The following is a 21,284-nucleotide window of genomic DNA, read 5'->3' as shown; positions in this document are numbered from 1 at the left end:
TGCCAAATCACTTCTCTTCCACAAGTTAATTCTGAGGTTGTGACTATCCAGTGGACACAACTGAATATTTGATGAAACAAGTATGAGAATGCTTTCTGCCTCCTTTATCAGACACATAACACTTTGCATTCATGGGGGCACTTTGGAGTATTCAAAAATAGCTCATGTGTTTGTGTTTAATTGTCACCCCAACCTCCAAGATGTATTTTCATTTCCATTTTGCAGATGAAGAAACAGCCTCCTAGAGAGGAAGTGGGATGTATCCAGGTCACTCAGTAAATAGAAACTCAGTGCGCTTCATTCTCAATTGAGAGCTGCTTCTTGATTTTCTAGATCAACTAGTTGCTAGGGCACATTTCTGCTGCCTATTGCCTGAGCAGGGATAGCAAGCATCGGCTCAGGCAGCGAATGCAGAGAAAGGCAAGATGAGTGTGTTACATGCCACTGAGGCCATGCTGACTCCTGGCAACCTGTGAGTGAGTGATGCCCACAACGTCCTGTCCGCAACAGCCCTGCTCAGCTCCTGTAGAACCCTGTCTGTGCCTTCTTTTACGGAGCCAATCCGTCTCGTATTTGGTCTTCCTGTTTTTTTGCTGCCTCCTATTTTTTCCAGCACTATTGTCTTTTTCAAAGAAGCATGCCTTCTCATGATGTGCCCAAAATAGGGCACCTTCACCTTTGTCATTTTTGCCTCCAGTGATGTTTCAGGCTTAATTTGCACTATGACCCACTTGTTCATCTTACTGGTGGTCAGGGTATCTGTAGAGGTCTCCTCCAACATCATAACTCAAATGGATCAATTTTTTCTCGTATGAGCCTTCTTTATTGTTCAACGTTCATATCTGTACAAAGTAAATTGAGAATATGATGGTATGAATGATCTTAACCTTGGTCTCTAATGACACATCTTTGTTCTTGATGATCTTTCCTAATTCTTGCATTGCTGTCCTTCTGAGTTTCAAGGTAAAATAGTGCTAAAGAGTTTTTAGTGCACAAAATTAAAAGTTCATTTTAAGGGTTTTTTTGTGCATTATTTATTTAGTAGCAGAAAAACTTCAACAATATTAAAGAATAAAAATACTATACTTCTTAAAAATCTTTGCCTGAGGATATATTTATTGATTTTTGAGAGAGAGAAAGGGAGGGAGAGAAAAAGAAAAACATAAACGTGAAAGAGAAATATCTGTTGGTTGCCTCCTGTATACTCCCTGACTAGGGGATTGAAGCTGCAACTCAGGTATGTGCCCTGACCAGGGATAGAACCCAGAACTTTTGGGTGTAGGGAATGGCGCTCCAAACAAATGAGCCACCTGGCCAATGCCCTACCCTTTCTTAATAAATGGCTAACAACAGACTAGTTGCCTGTAGTGATGCCAAGTTTTTTATGAAACATCTTCAAAAATGATAAAACAAGTTCATTGTCTTTATCTAGCATTGATTTCAAGTTACCTTCAGATTATTTTGACTCCACTGCTTTTCTGTAAAACACAGTTTATTTATACCTTTGCGACAAAGTTCAGAGGTACGTTTGTAAGTTCATAGACTTAGAGTTAGAAAGGCATCATGGAAGTCACTTAGCTTTCCACATACCTTCAGATGACATCTCAGTGAGTGTGTCTAGGTTTCTACAAATAAAGTTAGAGGTCTTATGCAAGGTGGGGGTGTGTGCTTGTGACCTTTATCAGCACAGCTTGGAGGGAAATCTGTCACAGTTGTACCCAGATAGAGCAATCATTTATACTTTCAAGTGTAAGTTTGGAATAACTGACAAAGAAAATTTAAGTCTGCAGGTTCAAAATACTCGAGGAATTGGAAATTTACTTCTTGAAGTATTGCTTCAGTTTCTAACAACTGTCCTCAGAAGAGCCTCTGGAAGTGTATCTCAGGAATATAAGAATGATAACGCTTGGTAGCCTATGGACTCTGCAATAACCAGCAAAGACAAGGGAGGCCCACATGCATTGTAGAAGTTGCTGAGGAACCATTCTCAAGATTCCAACTGAAAGGGAAAATGCCTCCTAATGCCATTTGTTTTTCCTGAACACTGTGGTTTTAGGCACTTACTAGACTGACCTTCTGAGTCATCAGCGCAATCACTGAAGGACATCGCACAAGGGAATAACTCAGTAAGAGCTGTGGCAGGAGGTGGAGAAGGGTAAAGAACGAAAACCTAGGTGGAGGGAGTCAGGAAACATAGTACAGAGGCCATGCACCATCTACATCCATGTTCACAATATCTAAATGTCCAGGATAATAAGTAACTCTTTGATCTGATCTGTCCTGTGACTCCATATGAGAACGACTCAGGCCCAGAGGTCCTGTCTCGTGAGAGTAACTCTAGCTGGTGACTGACTTCAGGGAACAGGAGGCTGATCAGCAGCCTGAGCTAGCTCACACTCCTGCTGCCATGCGTTTGCACTTCGAGGAGTAATGCCTGTACAAGAAAGGAGAATGTGTTCCAGCAACATATTATGTTGCCAGAAACATCATTAACAGGGGTCTGAATAATATGAGGCATCACTCAACACTGGCTCCCAAAATTTGTCAGATTGTTCAGGAACGTGCCTGAGATTCTTGTGGCAAAGAACAAGGTTTATGTAGTGCATGGAGCAGAGGACTCCGCAGGCACTTTCACAGGAAGGATATCAGTGGGGAGAGGGCAGAGACGGACCGAGGCTGTAGACTTGCCGAATTGCCTGCCGCCTACATGGTGGGGCTGACTCCAGGTCTCAGGAGTCATTGATGGGTTCCTCTCAGCCTCGAAAGACTTCTGGGAACAAGCCCGGCACTTAACCAGACCAGCTCCATCTTCCGTGAGAGAGATTTGATATGAACTTCTGGATCCACACATGTCGCAAGGGCAATGTGGGATCTACCTGTAGGCCTTCTGAGTCACCGTTTGACTTTTCTCCTCTTCAATCCACGTCTTCCTCTCAAGCTCCAGGAAGAAATTACTGATGTCTGAACTGCCTTTACATAAGAATTTTCAATCTATACTTACAAATAAATGGGTTAAACCGTAAATGTCCAAGAGAAATAATAAGTTAGTGATATATTCACACTTGAGTGAAACCACTCAAACTCAGTTAATAAGCGTACGTGGGTGGATGAATGCCTAAGCTTTTTGTTTGTTTGTTTTACTAATTTAAAAAATCTTGGTTTCAAAGCTGAGTTGCACTCAGAACACATTTTTATTCACTTCCCACTGAGAAGTCTGTGGTAGGTCTGATAATAGAATGAGATGCAGTATGAATTTCCTTGTACGGAGATAGGGTAGACCTTGAGTGAAGATGGGGTTACCCCCGCCCCAGTTTTATAAGAAAAAGCAAGTGATTCAGGGCTTCAGACTCCTTGAACCAGGAGGTCCCTCAATCCACGTGGGCTACAATGACGACAAACTTCGAATGCTCTTTCTTGTGTGTTAGCAAAACGAAGAAATGGAGCAGAAGGGTTGAGTGGTCCCAGGGCATATGGAAGAGGGTCAGCATGCTGACACCGAACGGAAGTGTCAGTCACTCTTTGAGTAGCAGTTTAGTTTCAGCAAAACAGCATCAATTATCATTAAATTAATATTGTTACCTTGAGTTATATGGGTATTAATTATATTTCTGTTTTTTCCTGTATTGTTATAAAGGGACATCAAACATAAGGATTTTATATACTTATTTCATGTTTGTACCTACTTAAGAAGCACTATAATAGAAATAAGTCAACCTAGGGATTCCGCTTCATTTTCTTTAAAATAGGTTCATGTGTCACTAAAGTATGAGAAACTCTGATGAGACCATTACATATTAGGAGTATGGAGCCATTCTATTATTTGATACTAAGAAAAAGCCTTGATATTATCAAAGCTAAAGTAGATTTAACTATAAGGCATGCTGACAACAGCCTTAACTTTGGGGGGGGGGATAAAAATATCTTATAAAGGTCCATTCTAACATCCTTCAATAAAACAAAATATTGCTAGTATAGCAGATGAGCCTTTCAGTCACAAGATTCAAATATGCAGAAATGCTACATTCTTTATGAATCTGTGACTGAATTTGGTGATTGAACCCTTAGTCCTGATTAGCAAGCAATGGAATAGAAATGAGTTACTTCCAGATTTTAAACATGGAGCCCTTCCCCACACTGCTGTCATGGCTGCTGCCTCCCATCACCTTCTCTCTTTTGCCCTAAGGGTGACCTAAACTCTTGATGAGGCTCCTGCATCATCCTGGCACACCACTAGTGTGGCCATGCTCTGTTCCCATTCTCTTCCCTTGACCACCACCCCCACCCCCCTCCACACCCGCCTTTGGCTCCAGCTGCTGGTGGCTGTAGTCATTTCCATGACCTTTAGTTTCAAGGTTGAGGATTTTGTTTCTTTTGTGGCCCAACCATCAGCTTTCTCTGGTCCCTGGCTTTCTGGCCATTTCTGTTTCCCCTCCCTCCCCTTCCTTCTCTTGCCTGCTTTCCTTCCCCAGGGGAAGTAGCAGAACTTTCGGAGACAAAGTGGCCTTTTCATAAAAATGATGGTGACACAATTAAGCACAACTATCTAAAAAGAGACTTCCTGACCATGATCTATTGCAAAATCCTTAATTTCCTTTTGCACAGTTGCATACAAACTGAGATTACGACAGAGGGAAGAAAATAAGAAAATCAGCCTTGCTCCCTGCAATGCAATTACTGCTCTGGGAAACCGGGGAGAATCGGACCCTCTCTTCTCAGATAAGGGAACAAAATCTGAGATAAGATAATGTTGCCTTGGGGGAAGGAAAAAGTTTGCTTTCAGTGATTTTCTCCCCAGGGAGCCTGGCTGCCCAGCCTGCACTGCATTAAGCCAATCAAATGAAGAACTGCAGAATGCTAAAAGCACCACCAGGCCCTGAGTGCCCGTGGGAACTGCGCATAGAAACTCAAGTTTCAAAAAAAGCCCAAGCCAACAACAAAGAGGAGGTTTTAAAAAAGAAAAAGAAACTAAAGTTTCTTGTTTTTACAACACAGGGCAAGAAAAAGCGCACCGATATCATTTCACCTACACATCCTTTTGAAAGTTCGGATTTAAGTTAAGAAGAAGTTTCACATGGATGTAAATGTCGGAATTTTCCTGGGGAAGGTGGTGGTGGTGGTAGGAGGGAGGGAGGAGGTTGTTTTCAGCTGTCTGGATGGAAGAAAGCAGGGAGGGAGACCTGGGTTGCTGTCTGGAGCTCTGAATTTGACTTACTTCATGACCTCTAGCAAGCCACCTTACAGGGTCTTTGTCACAGATGAGTCCAGGACCTCACCTTGAAGCTGGACCGGGGAATGAAGCAGATACACACACTGTCTGCACGTCTGCAGCGTCTCAGAAGGACGGTGCTGTAGACAGAGCGGCTGTGCCATCCTTGCGCACCGGTGAGCCTGATGGTGGCCTCTCCTTTGCCGATGAGGAGCGCAGAGAGAAGAAACTAGCTTCACAAGGTCACATAGCCAGTGAGCGCATAGTGGGCCCATAGCTCAGGTCTTATGGTTACCGTGAAGTCTTTATGGTTACTGTAAACGTTTGTGGGTTTATTTGAACCCAAACTGATGACAATGGCAGGGGAGCCAGACCTCAGATCGTTGGGAAAATAACAATGTGCAGTTTATTTTATGCATCTGAGATTAAAGAGGGAATGTGAGGAAGAGTACATGAAGGTGGGAGAACTCGAGGCAGGATTGGATTACAGGCTGGCTAAGGTTGTGTGCTCTCTTGGGGGTGGTCAAGCATTTGGAGGAGGGGTTCAAAAGGGTGGTCACATGTTAGAGGGAGGAATCTGAAAGGGGGCATTTCAAAGGTGTGTTAACCTAAATACATAGAAACAATGAATGGGGTTTACTTAAGGCCAAGATAAGCCTTTTACTAAAGAAGTTACGAGTCTGAGGGGTGACTGCCCACCACGACCTGCCCACTCAGGAATTTATGATCAGACCACCCTGTGAGGTTGCTCTCCATAGAACCCCCTTTCCATCCACAACAGGCTGCTACTGACCAAAGAGACTAGACGCGTGAGCGCAGGAGGAAGGAAGCGCTGAGTGAACAGGGCAGGCTGGAGGGCAGGAGCAGAGGTCTGCTGGGGGTGCTGACGTGTGTGCGCAGGGCTCACAGCAGAGCAGCATCAAGCACATATGTTTGCTTGGTTATTTTGTTTTTTTGTTTGTTTTCCTGGGGTGCTCTGAGGAATTTTTTGAGGGATTCAACCCTACATTAGGAGCACGTAACTAGTGTTCTCTGAAGCGGGTGCCTCAGTCCCCAGACACTGAGGGACAGTGAATGGGTGTGAGCAGGACAGCATCTCATTCCTGACAGGCTGGAAGGGGAAATGGGAGGACGCCCAAGGAGGAGAGGGGGAGAGCCAGCGGGAGAGCAGAGGACAGGAGAGGAGGCTCACTGTCCTCCAATGACAGGGAGGGCAGTGCGAGCCCTGGGCCGGAGGGTGAGATCCCAGCTGACAGGGCAGAGCTGCGGTGGAGTGTGGAAGAAACGGTCAGAATGGAGTCAGACTGGAGCACTGTCCGGGGGCCCTGGCCGCTTCAAAAGGAGCCTTTGGGCAGTGATCCCACTCCTGAGACAGAGCCCTTTGAGTCCTGAATAGCCTGGAATTCATAATAAATAATAACAAGCAGTATTTATTAAGTACTTCCATGTGTATGAGGTGTGATAAGCATTTTACGCTCTGTCTCATTTGATAATCCCAACAAACTTTAAGTTGAATATTATTATCTTCATTTTACAAATGGGGACATTGAGGTTTAGAGATGTTCAGATAACATTCCAAGAACACTCAGCTTATAAGCAAGCAGAGATTCCAATTTGATTCTTATTCTAAACTTATAGTTTTAGTTGTTACATTTTCCTGCCTTCCACTGGGTGGGCTGTGGCCTCCTGGGGAGGAAGCAGGGCCTCATTCTCTCTCCAAAGGTCAGTGGCCAGTTATTCAATAACAGGGTCTAAACCAGGACTCCCATGGGGTCTGTGCTAGGACCGAGATGGGGCGAGGTGAGTGTGGACTCTACACACTTGGAATCTGCCCTTGGGGGTCTGGTCTAGGTTCCGCCTTTGATTTTTCAGAGGGAACTTGTCCATTCCAAGCTCAATGTCAGGAATCAGAAACTCTGACCTCCTGAGGAGGAGGGCGGGGGCCAGGAAGCGGCAGGCACTGAGCACCGCCAAGGCAGCCTTAGACTACAGGCCTGCCTCAGGGCTGCCTTTCTCTGCAGCTCTGGCTCCTTACCCTCTCAACAGCCACGGTCTTGTGGAAGTCAGAGGGCAGGGTGGGGTCATGTGGCCTGGTCAGGCCGCAGAGTTTGTTCAGGCAGAAAAGACCAGGTGATGGAGGGCAGATGTGTGTGGGTTTGGGGTCCAGGTGGGGAGTAGGATCCGGAGTCAGGGCATCTCTGTGGGCAGGGACCCAGCAGCAGGAGGGCCTGGAGCACAAAGAAGGAAACTACGGGTCCAGGAGCTCATTCACCCCTGTCAGGAGGAGCGCAGATAAGCCTCAGGCAAGTTAGTCAGGCTGAGGACTTGAAACAGAAATACAGGACAAGCTAGAGGTTTCCAGGTGCTGTGTTTGGCAGCTAGCCCCACAGTGCAAGTTCTCAGCGCTGCCACCAAACCAGACAGACCACTTATTACTGGGACAGAATCTGCTCCCTTGCTCATCTTACTGCCGTACTCCGCTCAGGTTGGGTGGAAAGCTGACCACGAGAGGGCAGTAGGGAGCCACTGACGCATCCTGGAGGATTACTGCAGAGGACAGGGTGCTGGGGAGTGGTCTGACAAACCTAGGTAGAAAATTACCTGGGCAAGATGACCCCCATTCCTCAGCCCTACCCTGGACATTCTGATTCTGGAGCCTGGGGGTGGGGGCAGCTGGCAGTCTGTGGTTTTCATACACAGCCCGCACGGTTCTCAGGCGGCAGCTCCACACAGCTGGCTTTGGGGAACTGTTCCCCCAAAGTATTCAGAAGCTTGGACTCAGCTCCCTTAATCCAGGATGACAAACACAATAGTTAGGGGAACGGTGTCTGTTAAGATGTTTTATTGAGAAAATAGATCACATAACAATGAGTAGTTCAAGCACGTTTTTGTCAAAGAAGATAATAAAGACAGGCAAACCCCTCTGAGGCTAAAGAGCAGAACAACGCCAGCACTTTGGAAGCCCCCCCCATTCCCCCTCCCCCCCCCCCCCCCCCCCCCCCCGTGTGCCCATCTCATCTCGTGTCCCCTCCTCCGCAGAGGTGACCTCAGTCCTGAGGTTTGTGAGAACTGCCCCCTTCCTTCTCTTTAGAGCTTAACACCTCTGTTTTTATCCCTGAATAATGTATTATCTGACTTGAGCTGATTTTGAATGTTTAGGTTTTTGGTTTTTTTTTTTTAGTTAACAGTATGTTTGTGACCCAAATCCATGTGCACTCACGTGTCTGTGGTTCATCACCTCGTATGACCACTACCTTGGCCATGCTCACCTGGGTTTGTCTCCTCTCTTGTGCACATTTGGGGAGCTTCTAGGTTTGTCCTCTTAGGGACAATGTTTCTGTGGACATTCTTGCACGTGGAGAATTTTGCAAGAGTTTTTCTAGGGCACATATATCTAGGGGTAGATTGCTGGGTTTCAGTTCAGGCACAATAAACACTAAAAAAGACCGGTAAATTTGATCACATCAAAACCAAGAACTTTTTTTAAGAAGTGAAAAGGCAGGCCACATACGGGGACAAGATATTTGTAATATGTATACTTGATAAAGGACTAATATCCAAAGTATATGAAGAACCATGAATCAATAAGAAAAAGGCAGACAACTTAGTAGAAAAAATGGGCAAAAACCACATGCACTTCACAAACAAGCAAATCCAGTAGACCACTAAAAATATGAAAAGATACACAACCTCACGAGTTATCAGGAAAATGCAGATGAAAGCCACAAGGAGATCTCAGCACATAGCCTAGTTTGGTCAAAATGTAAGAATTAGCCAATATCAAGTGTCGTTCAGGTCATGGGATAACAGCGACTTCCACTCACTGCAAAGTTCATGGCATGATCACGCTGAGAAACGCTGACCCTTCCTAACCAATCTCCCCAAGGCTCTGGTGTCAGAGGACGGGTTCAAGAATGCAATGGATTCCGAGAAGCCGAGTGTCCAGCACTAACGAGGGCTGATGAAGGGGGGCGTGTGGGGGCTCTCCAGGAGCTCTGGCCTCAGTGCAGCTGTGACTGCTGTGGGTTCCCGCCAATCATCTGATGGGTTTGCAGCAGGGCCCGCAGCCTGGAGGAAGAGCTGGATGCCAGGCAGAGGAGAGTGAGGATGCTACAGAGCACCTTATCTCATCACAAAGACCCTCAGAGAGAAACGGCTCCTGCTCCACTCACTCCGGCCTCCAAAATCTTGCTCACATTCTTTTGGCCAACTCTAACCAGGACATACAGGAAAGGGGATTCTGGGAAATGTAGTTTCCATCTCTATTAGTTTCCTATTACTATGGTAACAAATCACCACAGGCTTAAAACAACACAAATTTGTCAGCTTATGATTCTGGAGGTCAGAAGTGTAAAATGGATTTTGCTGGGCTAAAATCAGAGTGTGGGCAGTGCTGGACTCCTTCTGAAGACTGGGGAGATAGAGTACAGGTTTGGGGGGCTGTGATTCAGCCCCCCACCATGACACAGTCCAGCCACCTTGCCCCCGACATGCGAGCCTTTCTCACTGGATGTTTTTCAAGTTTACTCACTGAGGTTCTCACAGAGTGTACAGCCCTCTCCTTTCAGGGGAGAGTGTTGCTGGTACTTTACTGATTCTCTGGCTCATAAGAACTTTCTGGACTTCCTTCCTCTCTCACACCTGCTACTGTCTCCTGTTTCGGCACACCCATCCATATTCTGGGGTTGTTGGAATTCCTTTTCAACTAGCTTTGTTAAAGATGTCCTCTGTGTTTTTCTTTTATCGTCCCAGTAGCTATGTCTGTTTCTTTTCTTTTTTTTTTATGATTTGGAGGGATTAAGCAAAACTATACTGCCACCAAATTCTTACTCTCTGAATGATCTGCGTTCTTGCCATGGTTTCAAAACAGTGAATAGAACAGCATTTCTAAATATTGAAGTTAGAAAGTAGTTACCATGATAATGATTAATGAAGGTTTTCAAAAGACCTTTTCTGGAAATGGATTTCCTACACAATCTCTTCCCTAACTGCCCCCTATAAATAGGATTCGGCGCTGAATTTCCAAGCGGAGTAGTGTTTTATCCAACTAGAAACAAGACTATAAACGAGGGCAGCATGGCCAGGATAACCCTTCACTGTGGTCAGAAATGAAATTGCAAAGGTGTAGGGTCAGGATATCTTGTCAGTTGAAGTATCAGTTACAAACACTCGTTTTAAAGATTCTCAAAGTAATTTGACTTCTTAGTGTCATATAGGTGGTTTCACTGTAACCCAAATGAGATTTTAGACTGTGAGCCACACACAGTGAAGGAAAATCCCCTGGATCACTCAGTACCTGAAAGCTTCTGTTTCAGCCACCCACCCACACCACCACCACCACCACCACCACCACCACCGCTGCCGCTGCTGCCACTCCACCATTTGAGGCATTTGGTCTAGGACATGACCATCTTTCTGGTTATACTTTTCAAATATCTATCCATGTACCCCTTATGGAGAACCCAAATCTCTAACAGAAAATACGCTTCAAACAAAACTTACTTCTTGTACTTGGGCAACCACAGGCCACCTGCAGGGCCTTCAAAACCCAGATTTTCAGAAACAGAATTTAGAGCATAGGAAGAATCACGGTGTCTGGGGTTGAGGAGGACCGAAAAGATGCCTGGTATGACCCCACAAATCAAAAACTAGGAAATCGAGCAATGTGTACTGGCTCAGATATTAAAAATGTCTTACGGTGATTATGGGGCCCAGGTTTCACCTGAGACCGCCCTGCCCTTTGGGGGTTTCGGGAGCCCTCTCATGGAACCAGGCTGGGCTCCTGCCTTCACAAATGTGTCTGTGTTTTGCTTCCCCTCAACCCGGAAATTCAGGCCCTTCGAGGTCTCTGTGACTGGTCATGCCAAGCGTTTCTAGAAGTTAATCGTGTCACAGAGTTGTTATAGGTGATCAGGTGATGCCACTTCTGCCATCTCCTGTACCTTCCCTTCTCTCTCTTCTCTCCCCGACTTCCTGGCTCCACCCCGTCCCTCCACAAGGAGCGGAGGCGCAGGTGTCCCATCTCCTTGCCCTGCACGCCCTTTCCTCCCAAGGCTGTGGCACCAGCACCCCCGACACACACCCTCCCCCTGCTTCCCAGAGGCAACCCTGCACCGTGCGGCCCTGCCGAGTGTTTTCCTAACAAGGATGGAAGTCCTGGGAAAAAGAATTCACCTGAAATAATAAAAACATCTTCGTCTCTTTACACATATGGCAGACGAAAAGATCACAAAGTCATGCAAAGTTATTTAGTCTCTTTCTCCACAGAGGAAGATCCATGCAGTAGAAACCAGACAGGTGAGGATGAGAGGATGTGTACAGCCTGCTCCTCAGTACTCCTGTGTGACCCCCCCTAAGGCTCAGGGGGGTCAGCAAACAAGTTTACCTGGATTTTATGCCTCTCCCGACGTTACAGAGTAGGTTGCCCTTCTTTCTTCTGCATTCTTCTCAATCCTGGGAAATTCTTCTGCACTGACCATATTTGCCACCCTCTTCCTCCTTGCTTATGGGTGCACATCCTAAAAGTAAGCTTCTCACTGCTGGGTTTTGTATTTGTTTCTCTTGCTGTTCAAAGGGCAACTTTGCAATGAATAGTACTCATCTGATATTTCCTGTGTAGAGGAATCGGGTCAGTTCCTATGGCAAAAATAAGATGGATTCTCCTATTTTTCTTTAAGAGGTTCATGTGTATATGTGTTGTTTTACTCACAAGGCCATGAGCTCCCAGGATATATTTCTTTTCAACCTCCACCTAATCTAACATGCTGCCACCTCCTCGCTTCAGGGATGTGCATCGCTGAGCTTCACTGGGCTCCTTCCCACTACGTCATACAAAAGAGGGCACTGTCTTTATTCAGAGTGTTACAGGGTGCAGCCAAGAGGGGGGCCCCAAATAGGCATTTGAAATGGGGTCCAGAACTTAAGGTGTCCAGGAGATTTTAAGATGTCTCCATCCTCCCCGCCCAGGGTGTGGGTTGGGGGAAGGGACAAATGGAGCAGGGCCATTGAGAGCTGTTTTGCATAGCAACAGCCTTGCAGCTAACCTCTGGCTTGGTCATTTAACATATCTATAGCCTTTGGCTGGTCGCTCAGATATGTTAAATAGCTGTGATCAGCTCTAAGCCAGGGGAATGGAAGTAACTTCCCCACCCAGATGTAACTGGGGGGCAGGTCCCCTGAGTTACAGCGCCTGCGTGGGAGCTCAGAGAGGATTGGCTCCAGGACATGGGGCCACACCTGCCCAGACTCATGATGGCAGCCCAGTAAAGCTGGAAGGATACGAGTTCTGGCATGTGAAGCCGAATGTGGGAGGAGTCGGAAATGGGGCTGCAGGGGAAGATTGGCCGCGGGGATTTAAAACCCAGACTTGGCGGCCATTGGGAGGAGAACCATGCTGCTTTAGGGGGAGAACCATGCTGCTTTAGGAAGGAGAGCCATGCGCAGCCCTGGAGGAGAGAACCACACGGCCTGGCAGAGTGGGGACCGCCACAGCTTTAGAAGGGGGAACCACCACCTGGTTTTAGCAGAGATCCCGGCGACTCAGCCGAGGGTGCCGGGAACCTAGGGAGGTCTCCCAGCCGAGATCGAGTACTAACTGGGAAGAACCAGAGGACTACCTAAGCCACGGACTTCTATTTCCTTTCCTGAGATACGGTACTCTGGACTGGGCAAAGGGGGAAGGAAGGAAGGATTGTGTTTGCGGGTGTTTTTAGGGACTTTGGGATTTTGGTGAAGACATTAGGTCACTACTTGAAGTTTGTATAGCATTAAATAAACATTTCCTTTCCTTTTCACAAATCTCTGGCATTGAGAGACGTCTTTCCTCTGGTGGCAGACATAATGGACCTAGGGCCTTCTTTCAATAATAGTATATCATCCCAGGCCCCCCTTGTTGTGTTCTGTAACAAGAGGACTTAAGTAAGAACATGATGAAACAGGAGATATTGCATTTACAGTATGAGGGCCTGACTCCCAAGGGGTACAGGAAGGTTATTGAACTTCTCTGAGTTTCTTCATAAACTGAGTCAAATTAATTACTTCCCAGCATGGCATTGTAGTTGTTTCTGGTAAACTTCTGGGCAGACTGCAAATCACTTTACGATATTGACATATTAAGCCAGGGTTTAGCCATCAATGCAAGCCCTAAATAAGATGTGAAAAGCAGGAAAAGGAATCCAGGAAGTTCTCTCGAGTCTTCAGGTGCATTTCGGTGGATGTGAGCCTCCAATCCCTTCCTCCGGCTCAGTATTTCATACAAAACTTTCCTGCATCTTCAACAATGGCCTCGAGTTTGTGATGCATTGGCCGTGGCCCGAGTTAACAAATCCAAGCAAGCCGCTCTTCCTCCACAGAGGAAGGTCCCACTGAGCCACACACTACTTGGAACGGATCTGTCTGCCCCTCTGCGGCTGCAGGCTCCAAGCCTATCCTTACGGATTGCCCCTTTTCCTTCTCTCCAGGCCTTTCCTGAGCAACACTCGCATGCATACAGATTGAGATGTGACTGGGACAGCCAGGCTGAGTGATTCCCGTGTAAACAAATCTTTATCTCCCTGATATAACCCAATCCTTCAAGGGGGGGGTCTCCCCAATTTTGTTTTGTTTTGTTTTGTGGACTTAGGGAGGCTGGATTGCTACATATGGTAGGAGCCTGATTAGGGTGGGGACACTAGTAATTCATCAAGGCCATAGGGTTGGATTGGATCTGGAAAATCCCTGCTGAGTCAGGCATTAGCTCTCCAGTTGCCAGATCCTGGGGAGACCCAAGGGGAACAGGGAGGGGCAGAAACAGTCCGGACAGTGTGGGTGGGGAGAAGGAGGTTGGAGGGGAGCCCTTAGGGGAAGTGGGCCAGTAACTGTTTACCGCATCTCAATAAATTAACACCTGCAGTGGTTTTACGGGAACACACAAGCTGAATACCAGCCCAGGGATGGAGATGTCTGGCTTCATAGATGAGGAGCTTGAATAATTGGGCCACGGTCACTCTTTACCAGGAATGGCCTCTTTGCTGCATTCTCTCCCCAGCAACCATCTTCAATCATCTGGCCTTCAAATTGCGAGGCCAGAAGAGCCACCTGGTTTCTACGGCAACCATAAAACGGATCCTATAATGGGACAAGCCTTTATTTCATCAGTTAAAGTCTTGTTACTGCTTCCTTGAATTTGATTTTCTTACACTTTGTTCTGTTCATCAGTAATTCATACCAACAAAAACCTTCATTAAGCAGCTACCGTGTAGAAGGGGCTTGGTTCCACAGGAGCTACAGACAACCAGAGAACCTCTGGCTTTAAGGAGGCCGCAGGCAGAAGTGGGCACAGGTGCTGCTGAGGGAGTCCAAGACTTCTTGAAGAGCTGAGCTGAGAGTGGGGAGTGTCCCTTCAGGATCACACACAGCAGGAAGCGCTCCCACTGACAGGGAGGCGGACAGATGGAGCCGGGTAAAGAACGCTCATCCCGGGAAGAGACAGTCTGGGGACAGACAGGTCAAATTAGATGACCCCAGAGAACTCAGCATGGAGAAGAGAAACAAACGGTGGCAGTCAGCTAAGGCGGGAGTTTTCCAGCTTTGCTAGGAAGCAAACCTGATGCCAAAGCTCAGCATATAAAAGGGATTAAAGCAGAACTGTGAGGTGGGGGTGGGATGGACGGAGACCTCCGAGGAAGGGTAATGCTCCAGTGGAAACCATTGGTGAAAAGAAGGCCCTCGGCGGCTGCAGGTCTTGGCTGGATACCTCCTGCACGAGCCCTCCTTCCCTACGGGGATCCCCATTCCCGACCCCCTCAGGGAAGGCCTCAGGCTCCTCAGACCCTGAGAGATTAACTTGGGTTAGAGCCGAACTTCAGGAAACTGAATTAAACACCGAAATGTCAACTGCATTCCCAACGAGAAAAATGGGCTGGACTATTGAGGTATTTTCCCTGTAGTTAAGCAGCATGGCAAATTAAATCATAACCAGAAACCATTTTAATTACTTTAGCATAAGAAATCGTGGTCACGGGTCTGGAAATAGTCAAAGTCTGTACCATCAACGTTCTCTTTCCACATAGCCATGTAGACATGGCAGGACATTATCAGCAGGAACAAGTACAAGGGGGAATTAAGGAAACCAAATCTTTAACTGCCAGGCTGAAATATCCTGACAGTTCTCTCATCGGATCCAGTGGACTCCAGACCTTATCGACCATGTACCCCAATGAGCAAAAACTGCTGGAGCCCACATCCCCAGTATACGTACATGTTATTCATGAATCGTGGAACCTTTTACTGATATCTTCAATATTAAACATGTAATAAACTTTAATTTAAAAGTAGAAGTTCTAGTGTTTTCTTCCCTCATTACAATAGAATATTTAAATAATGTTTAAAGTTTAAAAAATACGTTTATTGATCTTAGAGAGAGAGGAGAGGAGAGAGAGAGAAACATCAATGTCAGAGAGAAACATCGGCTGGTTGCCTCCGGTATGCGCCCCCATCCGGGGATCTAACCCGTAACCTTTGGGTGTGCAAGACGACGCTCCAACCAACTGAGCCACATCAGCCAGGGCTTAAATAACCTTTTAATGAAAGACATAGATTCCATATCCGTGCATTTCCTATATGTAATTCTTCTCTCAATAGAAAAATTCAAAACATTCTGCCAAATGCCCAAGTGTTCCATGCACTTTTCCTTGGTGTGCTGCATGAAGATCATCACCTTCCTCACCTGTGACTACGGTCATCCAACATGCCGAAGCTGTGCTTCCCAGCTCCTAATGTTTCTGTGTGTGGTTGCCCTTTGACCTTACCGATCACTGAAGTCACGCTGCCTTCCTTCCTCATATGAAGTATTATGACATTTTAATGTATTGAAAACATCAAACAAATAAGCAAGTCTGACTGTCCAGTTCACATCCACAAAAGCTGCGACTAAACTGGTTTCTTAACATGAAAAAACACAGTGAACTCATTTCATAGTTCAGACATTCTTGATTTGGTAGAACTTTTCCCCTCCACAGCGATTATGCCTCATCAGGAAGCAGCTGTTGCCCTGACCAGTGTAGCTCAGTGGGTTGGGTGTCATCTGGCAAACCAAGAGGTCGCCGGTTTGATTCCTGGTCAGGGCACATGCCTGGGTTGTGGGTTCAGTCCCCGGTTGGGGGTGTGTGAGAGGCAATCGGTCAATGTTTCTCTCGCACATCAGTGTTTCTCTCCCTTTCCCTCTCTCTAAAAATAAATAAATAAAATATTAAAAAAAGAAGCAACTATTAGTATGGATTAGCACCCATATTAATACATACATAATAGAGAGATTGATTTGAATTGAACATAATGGCCTTGATGACATTCAGTTTTTATTATGTCATTAAGCCCACTGTGGTAGGTAAGGCAGCTTTTTAAGGATTTTTAATAAGACTTCCTTGATGAAAAAGCAGTGAGTTGGTTCACATTGGTGACTCAAGCTTCTTCACACCAAAGCGGGTATGAGGAAGTGTTCTGTCTAAGCCGCTCAGGGAGCATCCTTCCCCCTTGCCGTTGCTCACTTCCTGGGTCTCAAGAAAAAGACTCGTCTCTCACCTCTTTTTTATTTCCTGTATGAATTTTGTTCACCCTAGTGGATTTTCGTATGTCAGAAAAGGAAGGAAATAAAAGAATTGGGAACAACTGTATGAATTAAGCCTGGTTTTTAAGCGTAGTGTTCTGATACAAAGTCCTATTTCAAATAACTAAAGCTATTATTCAAAATATTTTTCCCCACTTGCATTCCTGCTGCAACCATGTTCACCCTTGAGACAGATGATGCCTCAGGCTGCATGCAGAGAGGGGCCTGTGCTCCCCAACTGAAAAGAGAAAGCACATGGACATGTTTAGGCTTGTCCTTATAGAGCTGTATCAGTGGGCTTCCGGAGGCGGCTCTGCAGTGAGTTCCACAAACTGTGGTTTGGCTGCCCCATGTTTCAGCAGCTAGTCATGGCTGCTGCAGCGCAGCTCTCTAAGGACTCTGTCTGGGCCCTCTGTCATGATTAGTGTTTCCCGAATAATGCTCCAGCTACCGTAGTTCCTTGCCTTGCTCTTTAATCTCTATCCGGCCCAAGCCACTGGGGACGCTCTCACCCACCGCAGGAAATCTCCAATTCATGAATGGCCTGCGTTCAGAATGTCTGTGAGTGCAGCATGTGAAACCCAGAACTCATTTTTCTGTGGAGAGAATGTTCTAAGTGTTTGTCGGGTCTCCGAGTCAACCCACAAAGGCCCATTCAACCCACAGTAGAGGTAATGAATTTCCCCTTTGCTCCTTTCATAGATCACGGAATTATAGCATGTCAGGGCTGAAACAGAATTTAGAATGCTGTGTAGCAGAGTTGTTTTCCACTGCATTCCATCACCAATGCCCCATATTCCATCTACATTAGATAGAAAGCAAGGGCCTGTGGTCTAGTCTGGAAACCCAGGCGCCCTAACAAATCGGTGAATCCAATAGTCATACAGCTGGAATGGTCTTGCCACAGAGAACTTCGCCTCGGCTACTTTTCTTTATATCCTCTGAGGCACACTGCAAGGACCAGGCCTTTGTCATTCATGCCCCTACATCTGTGTAACAGGTGTGGCCAATACTTTTGCACCTTAAATCAGTATGATCATTGGAACCATCCTCAGGAAAACCCAAGGGCTGAGGAGTGGGAGCAGAGGTGGGAAGGAGCACCTCTTGGCCTTTCTTGGGCCAGGCATACTTCCATGGTAGGGGGCCCTTCTCTTTCCTGCCCTCTTCGTCTGAGACTCTTGTCCCCACTGCCGTCCCCATATCCTCATGGCGCACTCCCTCACTTCATCAGCTCTCTGCTCGGGAATCACCACTCAGCGAGGCCCTCAGTGACCGTTCTGTCTAAACCAGCTCCTCCCGGCCCTCTGGCCTCCTGCCCCTGCTCTGCACTTTTCATCTGATTACTTGTCAGTTGCACTACTGCCATCCCATCCACTACACCCGTGTAAGCTTCGTGAGGGCAGGATTTTCTCTCTTTGTTTCACTGTCTCACACCAGTGCCTAAAACACCGCCTACCCAGCACACAGTAGAAGCTCAGGAAATACAGTTTTAAGTGAAAGAATGAAATTCAGTAAGCCCTGGCTAGATGCTCTACATGTTACTTCACTTAATACTTAAAATGCTTCTGTGCAGTTGAGTTTCATTCTTTTTACTTTTAACAGATGCATGCCAAAACACCCTTAGTTGCTTTGCAATGGTTTATCTTAAAATTTTTGTTAAATTTATTGGGGGTGACATTGGTTAATAAAATTATATAGGTCTCAAGTGTATAATTCTATAACACATCATCTGTGTATTGTATTGTGTGTTCATCACCCAAAGTTGAGTCTCCTTCTATCACCATTTATCCCCCTTTACCCTCTTGGACCACTCCCTACCTCCCAAAGCATCCCTACTTTTAAAACCAACTTTAGGAATACAATTTTGTGATTTACATTATGTATTTTATCCATTTACAATTATTGATATTTTTGAACCTCAGTAAAATCCTCTCAACATTCCCTACAGAAGAAATTTGAATTAAAAGTGTTTCTTTTTAGATCTAATTAAAAAAGGGGAAAGAATGGCACTCTAAAGTGGTTTATCTGCAAGAAAATACCTTGAGGGCAGTTTTTAGCCAACCTGACTCAAGTCAGTAAATCTCAGATAAATGCTATATGCCGGAGTGCAGAGAATGAAGGTCCCTGTCCTCAAAGACCCTCCAGAGGCATCACCTCTTCACGGTGGGAGAAATATGTTACCATTTATGTACTTAGCAAACATGAATTCTGCCCTTGAGAAATTCTATTCCAGGAAGAAAGGCACTTTGTAAAAAAACTTCGATGACATAGCGAGGCAACAGCAACAGAGAAATCTGTACAAAATGTAGTGAGGACTCATGGAGGTGCAGCTTTATCATTCTTTTCATCCCTGGTTATGGTCAAGGTTACATATCCAACTAAGAGTCTTCCTGAAATTGCTTTCTTAAACAGGCGTGTATAACACGGTCAGGCAAACTCGGCACATCCACATACCCACACGTGCATCAGCACACACCGGACTCGGCTCACATCAGTGAATGAAAAGCGTATTCTCACCGAAGGCCCCAGAGTGAACACCCTCAGAAGCTGACGGGAATGATAGTAACTTTGGAACCATGTGTAAATTGGATTCGAACCTGGCTCGCACTGGGCTGTGCAATCCTGGGCACAGTACCTGATCTTTCAGAGTCTCCCCACCTCTCACGACTGCTGTAAAGAAAGCTGCCAGCACAGACTGACACGTAGCATGTGCTCAGTAAGTGTCATGTGACAATGGCCACATTGTCCTGCTAGTTTTGGGTAGACTTTCCATGTATCATTTAGTCAACAAAATAACCCAATAATTATTTGTATTTTACAGATAAAAAGACTGACGGTAAGAGAAGTCCCATATCTACTGAGTGGTTTAGCCGGGACTCACCGTGTTTTTATCCTCATCCAAAGCTAGTCAGTCCTCTTAACTATTACATAAATAGTTACGTTTTAATTTCACCTGACTTTGTAGGTGGCTTGAGGAAGTCATAATCATAATCTAAAATCAAAATGGGAAGACGACTCTATATCAGTTAAGTCCTAGAATTATAAAATTGTCTTTGCCTCCTTCAGCCCTGATTTGCACTAGCAAATTGTTGCCATCCTTCATAATTTTATTTCTTGACAGTAGATGGCACTGGTGATTGCCAAATGAGACAAAGATGCCAATGTACCACTCAGCTCCCACTGCTTTCCTTTGCCATGAAAAAAAAAACTGATGAAAAAATAAAGATTTTTATTCCAATGAAAGATTGGAATTAAAAATATGGACCTGCCATGCAAATGAGCTGCATGTACAGGATGAACAAAAGTAGGTTCACAGTGGTACAATAAATAATACAATAATTAATTAATAATACAAGAATGAACTGTGTTTCATGCACTCACAACTGTAAACCTACTTTTGTCAAACACTGTATATACGAGGCCTGTCTGGAAAAAGTCCAGCCATTGTTAATATAATGAGAATGGTTTTCACGGCATCACTGTAACCTGGCAGCCAAGGAGAGGGGACTGGAATGCGCATGTGTGAACAGTGATGACTTCACTGTACTAGTCAGTGGGGGCAGTAGACCTCACTGAGTGAGCATGTGTATAGTGTGGCTGTCTGGCACATTTAAAATGAGTGACCGAGTAGAGCAACAAATCTGCATCAAATTTTGCCTTAAGCAGGAACATTCCTCTGCGGAAACTATTTGGATGATTCAGAAGGGCAAAGCTGTGGGCAACTGGTGATTGGCAGCTTCATCACCACCACGCACTAGCTTATGCATCATGTCAGGTGCAGTTTTTTAGAAAAACATCAAATCACCCAGGAGACTCAGCCCCACTACAGCCCAGACTTGGTGCCCTGTGGCTTCTGGCTTTCCCCAAAACTAAAGTCACCTTTGAAAGGGAAGAGATTTCAGACTGTTGATGAAATTCAGGAAAATATGATGGAGCAGCTGATGGAGATTGGGAGAACTGTGTGAGGTCCCAAGGTGCCTACTTTGAAGGGGACTGAGGTATCATTATCCTGTGTACAATATTTCTTGTATCTTGTATCTTCTTCAAAAAATGTCTCTATTTTTCATATTACATGACCAGATACCTTCTAAAGAGACCTCGTATACTTATGGAATAGTTTCTGTAGATGAATGTTCAAGCCTAACGCAAAATTTGATGCAGATTACATCGATGTCTCACAAACTGTTCTTGTTAGGTTAACAATGGCTAGGCTTCTTCCGGACAGACCTCCTATGATCCATCTGTGTTTAATTTGGATTTTTAGGGGAAATCTCCTGGGGTATTTGCAAATTTTTATTAGAACAAAATATGGTAAAATTTCACTATCCAGACAAACACTAAATTTAGAGTTCTTTTACAGACAGCTTTATTTTCTGCACCATAATTTGAGGAAGAGATGAATATTAAGATAATGATGAGTTTAGTTATGTAATCTAAATAGAATCTTCCAGAGTTCTGCAGATAATACAGAGGAATATGATGAAAACAAAATAAATT

The sequence above is a fragment of the Phyllostomus discolor genome, chromosome 6, assembly GCF_004126475.2.
Source record: "Phyllostomus discolor isolate MPI-MPIP mPhyDis1 chromosome 6, mPhyDis1.pri.v3, whole genome shotgun sequence".
Lineage (NCBI taxonomy): Eukaryota > Metazoa > Chordata > Mammalia > Chiroptera > Phyllostomidae > Phyllostomus > Phyllostomus discolor.
The sequence above is the reverse complement of the archived record's forward strand: the minus strand, read 5'-3'. Positions refer to the sequence as shown.